Here is an 8,553-nt window from a genome sequence, read left to right as displayed (position 1 = left end):
TTGGAAATGCACATCCATCCATCCAGTCATGATGATGCCATTTTTCTCCTTGCTGCCGCTGTCTTGCACAGCTGCTGCTGCTGCTGGACCTTTTCTTCACTGCTCAGGACACTGCTGTGAGCTCCTGATATCCATCTCGTTGTTCTGGAACTGCATTTCTTGTCTTCAGGGAGAGATTCTTGGAGCTTGTGTTCTCAGGGTGACAAACACATGGAAGTTAAGCTGTAAAACAATTCAGCCAAAACTTGGCTTGAATGTTTCTAATGATGTTAACCTATAATTTCTTCCGACTGCTGCACGTGAAAAATTGATCAGGGTCTGCTCTTCACCTGCAAGTGACACACTGAGACATTTTGATCATTCTTATCACTGCTTAAAGAAACACGTCTCCCCTCTCTGGTTCTGAAGTCCCCTTTCTTAAAAACCCAGAGATATTGTAGTTGTTCTACGTTAAAAATCACCAAACCCTCTTCCTATTTTTTTTACTTATTTTCATCAACAATTCTGCTAAAAAGAAATTTTTTGTGTGTCCACACTAGCGGAGCTGGTGGCCTGCAGTACCACCCTCTCCTGCTAGTTGGAAACAACTTTTACGCACATTTCTACACTCCTCTCTTTTTCTTTTTTTTTCTTGTTTTTGTTTCCTATTTTCAACATTTTGAACCCCATTTTTCTCTGTTTTTTACACACACACCAACTTTTCCCACACAACCATTCTCTGCAATCTCACAACATACTTTTACCCACAGTTCTTAACATACAGTCAAACATTGAGTTTTGTCCCTGGCCGCCTGGTGGAACGTCTGCTGCAGTCGCCTCTCGAGCCACTAATCCGGCTCCGCTGACTGCCCCTGGAATCTAGATTCTCTTCCTACTACACGAGGCGTCCCCCGTGAGGTTCCTTGCCTTCTACGGACCAAGGGCGAACACCGCCACCCCAGTCTCCTTTGAAGAAGTTAGGATCTTTTAGAAGACGCTAGAGATGTCACTCCGTGATTCTACACGAAGACTCCCTCGGAGCTCTTGCCCTGGAAGGTCGTAACACACCTTCCTGGGCTCCCCGAAGGCTGCAACACGCTCACTTCTTGCCAGACACAAAACTCTCGTGACTTGTTACAAGTTAGCTATCACTCACCCATCTGCAGGAGTCCCCTCAAAATCGATGGTCTCGGTGGTTGCTGAAACACGCGGCTCCGTGACTCCTCCATTTCCTTTGCTTCAACAGCCGGTAGGACAAAGGTACCTTTTTCCTCAGGGGTGATCAGCCCGTCCACGGAACCGTTGTTCAGCGACCACACAGACCACCCTGCTCACAGTGCCATTCTGTTGTGGAAATTTTCCACTTAAATAAAGCCTGCAGATGAGCGGTGAGCGGTAGCTAACATTCTTTAATCAAAGCACACAAAGAACAGAAAACCAAGCTTGGTGGAGAGCCTGCATGACCACGGGCCAGGGTCAGCAGAGTCTCACTGAGAGTAGTGTGGCTCTCAGTTAAATACCTTCTCCAGGAACAAAAGGCAGTACACAGCTGTTTCACACCTTAAGGTTCACACTCCCATGCTACTTCCCAGAGTCCTCGAAGAGACAAAAGACTCTCCCTCCTGTGGAGTTGTCTGCTTCCCCCAACTTCCTAAATAGACCCCCACCATTTGTCTTACAGTATGAGTGTCAGACATGTTAAAATCACCAAGGCATTACAATAACATGATTAATACATAAGTGAAAGAAATTCCATTACACAGTCAAAGAGGCCCTTAGTATCAGTACAGTACTGTAAACATGTTTATTGGGTCTATTAGGACTGACTCACTGCTGGACACCAGAGGAACTGCAGGTTTGAGCTGAGTTTATCCAGCTCAGGTTCAAACACTGCAGAGATCCTCAGTCTGGATCCAACTGTGACTGTCTGTCTTTTGTCTCAACAGCATGTGGAGGCTAAGTGACGCATTAACTAAGATGTTTGAGAACACGTATGGGTGAGTCTGATGTGTATGTTGTTTAAAGTGGAAGATTTTGAGTGAAGAGACAATCTGTCAGTTTCTTGTGTTACGTGGATGTAAAACAGGAAGTTCAGTGTCTCTGATAAGCACAGCTGTCCGGTCTTTAAGTCTGACATCATTAGCCATTTCCGGGCCCTCAGTGTGCCTGCTTTACCAGGTGTAACGATTAGGTTTAAAATCCAGGCATCCATGAAAACAAGATTTATTAAGTTTAACAGAGTTAGAAGTCAGCAGGAAGTTAACTGGCTAGTTTCCATTTAAACATAATATAGCATGAGGGATTTCTGTAAAATTAAAACGTACAGCTCTGCTATCACTTCAGACACAAATGAAGACAGAAGACTAAACCGCAATGACATTTGTAGGGTTACTGAAGTTGAGTTAGGTGGTATATATGAAATACGATATACGACTATGCCAAAGCTGAGACTTCATCCTGACTCACTGATGCCTCTGCTGGATGTCAGAGGAACTGCAGGTTAAAGCTGAGTTTGTCCAGTTCAGGTCCAAACACTGCAGAGATCCTCAGTCTGGATCCACCTGTGACTGTCTGTCTTCTGTCTTCACAGAAATGAGGTGGAAGGTGAAAATGCTCCTGTGATGTTGGAGAACTTAGATGGGTGAGTCTGATGTTTGTGTTGTTGAAACTGGAGGAGGAGCTGGAGGATGAAGATGAAACCGTCTGTCAGCTTGTTGTGTTTCATGGATGCAAAACAGGAAGTCCAGTGTCTCTGATAAACACTGCTGTAAATATACGACTGTGCTAAAGCTGAGACTTTATGCTGACTCACTGCTGCCTCTTTTGGACACCAGAGGACCTGCAGGTTTAGTTTAGACTCAGGGTTAAGCTGTAGAGTCTAGAGCTCAGTGTGTGTGTGTCTGTCTACACAGAAGGGAGAATGCAGAAGAAATTCATCTGCTGAACGGTCAACCATAGTGATGTGTTGAAGGACGATGAAAAATAGAAGAACCAAATGCTCGTCACTTTGCTGAGCTCCAGATTAAAGCACAGAAGAGGCGGGGTCTTTACTGTGACTGCCCCTCCACAACAGGACCTCCCCAACATCAGAGACCTGTTTAAACTACTCCCTGGATTTAAATCACAATGACCTCTGACTACTTTTATGTGTGTTATTTCTGACTCAGGTTCTCTCCTGTTTTTTCCTTTCCTAAAATCTCTCATCTTGTCTCAGGTTTTTAAGGTAGCACAGTGGTTAGGACTGTTGCATCACAGAAGAAGGTCCTTAGTTTGACTCCACCATCAGGTCTTTCTGTGTGGAGTTTGCATATTCTCCCATGTCTATGTGGATTCTCTCCAGTACTTTGGCTTCCTCCCACAGTCCAAAGACATCCACTTAGTGGGGTTAGGTTAACTGGTAACACTAAGGCGTCGTCACACCAATGCGTTTTCCCCAAAGGAAAGCGGCTCTAAAACGAATACATTTGAAGAGGCGGTGCGTTTGTGTCACAGTGTGGACAGCGAAACAGAGACTTTTGAAAACGATGACGTATTTTAGTCATGTGATGCAGTCATGTGAACAATTAAACAAAGATAGCGGAGGGCATTATACAGCAGTTGTTTTGTTTGACAGTCTGTACATGCTCCAGATAGCTTTTCTTCAAATTCTTTAATTCTCACTCGCTTTTGCAACTTTTGTGTTACTCGCAGCAACAACTCCACCTCATTGTTAGTCCATTTAAACAACTCGGTGCTTTTCCTCGACATTTTGCCACGACATTTCAAAGAGCCGGAAAGTAAATAAACAGCAGACAGAAATGAGGCAGTCCGAATCGTCTTGCGTTTCATGCATGCGCAGGACTGGAATGTAAGCATTTTTGGCCGTTTCAATGTGGATGCACAACTCTGTGAAAACGACTGAAAACGCCATTTTCACATCTCTCCGGGCTAGTGTGGACATAGCCTAAATTGCCCATAGGTATGAATGTGAGTGTGAATGGTTGTCTGTGTCTCTGTGTTAGCCCTGCGACTGACTGGTGAGGTACCCTACCTCTCAACTTAAAACAGCTGCGTTAGGCTCCGGACCCCCGCGATCCTGAAAAGGATAAGCGGAAGAGAATGGATGGATTTTTCATGTTTTTATGTGTCTGATTTTTTTTTACCCATGCAGAACTTTGGTTATGACACACATATGTTGTTGATAACAATAAAGCTGACTTTACAGAGAAAGTTTTCCTTCCTGTGTCTCTTTCAAAATAAAAGTCAGTCATATAAAATAAGACGGAGCTCAGCGAGATTTAACTAGACAGTAGTGATGTGCGAGTCATGAACGAATCGTTCAATACTCAAAAATCACTTTAATGACTTCTGAATAATGATTCACAAGCCCAACCGACTCATTCACTGACTCATCCCTGTTAATGTTAGCAAACTAATTTCATTAGTAGAAATATATCTAGCTTATAATTAAAATTGTGTGGAAAAAAAACCCAGCCAGTTTCTTAACAAAAACATTTCTGCTCTGGACCGGAAGAAAAAACCCTGAGTAGAAAGCTCACATTAAGACAGTAGCTCATCAGTTCACATTAGCATCGCTCTGCTAACATGCTAACAGCACATTTAAGTTAATTACCCCCTCCCTTCCTCAGAGCTAATGTCCAATGCGGAATCGTAGCAGGAACGAATTATTCAGTTCCTCCGTAGCCGGCGTCATTTAGGACTAAGGAGTCACTCACCCCCTCCCTCCTGGCTCACAGATTCTTCTTCTTCTTCTTCTTCTTGGTTGGCAACCAATGTTAAGGTGCGTAACCGCACCCCAGTGGCAACTTCAGTTCCATCAGAGAGGATCTTTTCAAAGGCAGGACAAATAATTACAGACATGAGAAACCGTCTCAGCCCTTGAAAGGTTTGGGAGCTGATTTTCCTCAATGCCTATCTGGAAAGGATTATTCACTTTGAAGTGGACAAGTGATTTTGAACGCATTAATCTGTGAATTTTATTTCTTTTATTTATATTTTGGATTTTTGTTGATTCAAACTTCATTTTCTGTTTGTCAGAAATTTCATTGATATTCTGTTGAAAGAAAAATAAATGTTCCCTTTAGAAATCTTAATTTTTTTTGTTCTATAAATTGTTGTTTTCTTTTTCACTCATCTTTGCAGTAAGATTTACATGAAAAGAGAAACAAACTAAGTTTGAGTGAAAATGTACACTTTTTGCACTCTCTGGGCAACTGACTCAGTGACGCAAATGACTCAAAAACCCCGATTCATTTTGGTGAGTGACTCATTCAAACTCGATTCAGTAAAAAGAATCAAATTTACCATCACTAGTACACATACGGTCACATTAAACAGGAGGAACTGTTGTTGTTGAGCAGATGACACTGTGACACAGAGTGAGGTCATATCCTGTCTGCACAAGGTCTGTTTGTGATGTGTTAGCGCCCTGTACTGGACACCATTTACACTCACTGACTCACTGATGAAAGTATTAGAGCTGTCATCATGGAGACAGCTCTAATAAAGTTTGAGATGTTAATAGCTGGTAGGGATGGGTATCGAAAACCGGTTCTTGTTGAGAACCGGTTCCCACTGTTTCAATTCCTTGGAATCGTTTGCCATTTTTGCAAACGATTCCCTTATCGATTCCAGTCGCCCCGAATGACGTCACAACGTTGCGGAGCGTCGGAGCGTACCTGGCAGGAAACATGGCGGCTCAAACGCTCAAAAGTTTGGTTATACTTTACCAGAACGGATGACAACAGGGCAACTTGCAATACTTGCAAAGTAGATATTTCATTTAAGGGAGGAAACACTACGAATATGCAAAAGCATTTGCTCACAAAACACACGATGAACTTAAATGAATGTCGTGTTTTTAATTCCGCTCCGGAGTCGTGAATTTCAACCCAGCAGCAGCGGTAACGTTTGCACGTCCTCTCCCGTTAATGCAGCAGGTAAATAATCAACTAACAGTGCATATTATGTTAGCGCGATCTGCTTTATTACAAAACCTGCCATTACTGTGCATTTAGGTGACCGTGATGAGACAGACAGAGTCTGGCTGGCGCTCGCTGGCAGTTGTCGCTGCAGTCCACCGGTAGCGTCTCTTTTCAGGCCCGAATGTCACCGAGCAGTGACTAAGTTTGTGGTAAAAGCCTTGCAGCCATTTGCCACAGCAGATGGTAAGTGAATGTGTTTAATTGTAGGCAGGGACATTACTGAATATTCTTGTGTAATTGCTACAGAATAATTTATGTTATACTTTGTTACTGCTACAGAAGAATATTTATTTTATTATTTTACATTTACAATTTTCCCCGGGGACCCTGTGACACCCCATTGAAGAGCCATAGGCTGGATCTCTTAAGATCTCACTGTTGGGTTTATAAGGCCATGTTACTCCTAAATTTCTATCTTGTTCAAAGAGAAGATATAAAACAAAATTCTAAGCTAATCGACCTTAGTGTTCTCCTTTTTAAAAATAAGAATCGATAAGAGAATCGATAAAGAATCGAATCGTTAAACAGAATCGAAAATGGAATCGGAATCGTGAAAATCTTATCAATACCCATCCCTAATAGCTGGGATGGATGAGTCACTGTGTACTGGTGCTGTGGTTTGTGGAAGGCCTCGAAATGGACTGGCAGTGGCTCCCGGGCCAGGTAGATCCCCAGAGAAGGTATCCCCTGGTGCAAGCGAAGACCGGGCATTACGAAGGTCTTGGAAATTGTTGTGAATGTATAACTGATGGGCTTGTGATGACCCACGAGCTTGATTAATGGTAAATGGCCTGTATTTATATAGCGCTTTACTGGTCCCTAAGGACCCCAAAGCGCTTTACACATCCAGTCATTCACCCATTCACACACACATTCACACACTGGTGATGGCAAGCTACGTTGTAGCCACAGCCACCCTGGGGCGCACTGATTAAGTGGTCGGGAATTCCCTTCTGGGAAGTTGCTGCGCTGATGCAGAAGGAATGGCCAGGGAAGAGATTGGGAGAAATCCCGGAGGATGAGAGAACTTGGCGAAAGTGTGAAAGAAACCATGATCTGATTGGGACATGGCCGGATTCAGTGTTGAACAGTGGATCTGAAGGTAAGGCGTGCTGGGATTTTCTGAGCTAGAGCTAATGGGTTAGGGATTCAAAGGGGCTTAAAGGAGAGTTTATTTTGAATTAGTAAATAGGTAGGGGGCTGCCCAATTGGTTGGTTTTGCTTCGTTTGAGGAAGAAGACAAGGTAGTCTTTGGAGACAGGGTGAGAACCACTGAAGCAGAAGAGAAGGTCCGGATGGAATTTTTTCAATGAGGAGGTAAATTCTGAACAGTGTTCCAGGCAGTCCAATAGGTGGACAAGGTGCTTGCGGTGAGACTGTTTATTATCGCTTCATGGGAGAGGCTAATGAGCTCTGCGATGGTAGAGTTTAGATCTCAAATGTTGTGGCTGAAAATGTAGGAACTGGTGTTGGAGCTGCCTCTGAATGAGGGGCTAAGGCTCTGAATGTCTGGAGGTAGAGATGAGACAGGGAGTCAGCAATGGCATTGAAATGGCCTGGGATATTTTCTGCTCTGATTAAAAACTGGTGGGTGACTGATAGCCACGTGAGAAGACACGTGAAAGGCGTGGTGGAAGAGGAATTGCTTTGGCCTGTGTTGATTATGTCCACCAAGGCAAGGTTGTCTGAGTGAATGAGAATGGATCTTCATGACCATTCGTGGCCCCTCAGTAAGGCTGTGATGACTACCGGGTAGATTTCAAAACTGTCTGACGAAGGCAGGAACTGCACCTGGATATTTTGGCAGAACTCAGGAGGCCATGCTGAAGAGAACCACCTTCCGCCATAATAACCCCCCAAAGCCGTAGAAGGTGCAGCCCCCATGTAAAGCTGAATGGGTGGGACAGCTTATCGACATAAAAGAAGGCAATGCCATTCTAATTAGCAAGGAGAAGTCGCCAGAGTCGCAGTTCGGCACCAACGTGATTGAATCAAACAGTGATGGTTTAGATGCTGCAAGTGAAAGATAAAGGAATGACCTTGAGGGATTATGCGATTATGCGTAGTGCAAAGTTTATGTGCCAAAAAGGGAAAGTAGCTTTGGTTTGGAACATGTGGGAACGAGGAGATAGTTTTAAAAGAGAAGAGTGATGCGATTGAGTTTTAGATAGGCAGGGAGGCCTGTAAACACTTGGTATTGAAAGTTATGGCGAGGAACTCCAGTGATGTTGAAGAGCCAGTGGATAACCTGTGAGCTGGCGGTCACGTGGGAAGGGATATGACTAGGAAATCAGTATGCTGTGTGTGCAAAAGTGACAAACATTACCTGTCCTTTTAGTACCTGCCGGCTCACTGGGTAAGGCTGTCAGGGGTCTGTAACTCTGCCCACCATTTTAGGGAACATATTTAATTTCACAGTAAGTTACACGTCTTTACCCTGCCTTTCTGGAAGGCTTATATTTCACTAAAAACTGTCTAATATGCACATCCACATAATTATAGATGATTATAATTACAATATTAGAAATATTAGAAGCTGTTTTAAAGAAAATACATGAAGAAACAGATTATATTAGATTTATATTTCAAA

General features: G+C 43.4%; 1 long non-coding RNA gene across 1 annotated transcript; it reads left to right on the top strand.

Annotated features, from left to right (window-relative positions):
- The first annotated feature begins 1,928 nt into the window (after nucleotides 1-1,928).
- LOC116327349 lies at nucleotides 1,929-3,380 on the top strand. Its single transcript, XR_004199996.2, has 3 exons — nucleotides 1,929-1,976; nucleotides 2,570-2,620; nucleotides 2,892-3,380. It is a non-coding gene; the product is annotated as an uncharacterized LOC116327349 (long non-coding RNA).
- The last annotated feature ends 5,173 nt before the right edge of the window (nucleotides 3,381-8,553 follow it).

The sequence above is a fragment of the Oreochromis aureus genome, linkage group 3, assembly GCF_013358895.1.
Source record: "Oreochromis aureus strain Israel breed Guangdong linkage group 3, ZZ_aureus, whole genome shotgun sequence".
Lineage (NCBI taxonomy): Eukaryota > Metazoa > Chordata > Actinopteri > Cichliformes > Cichlidae > Oreochromis > Oreochromis aureus.
This window is presented reverse-complemented; position numbering and strand designations above follow the sequence as displayed.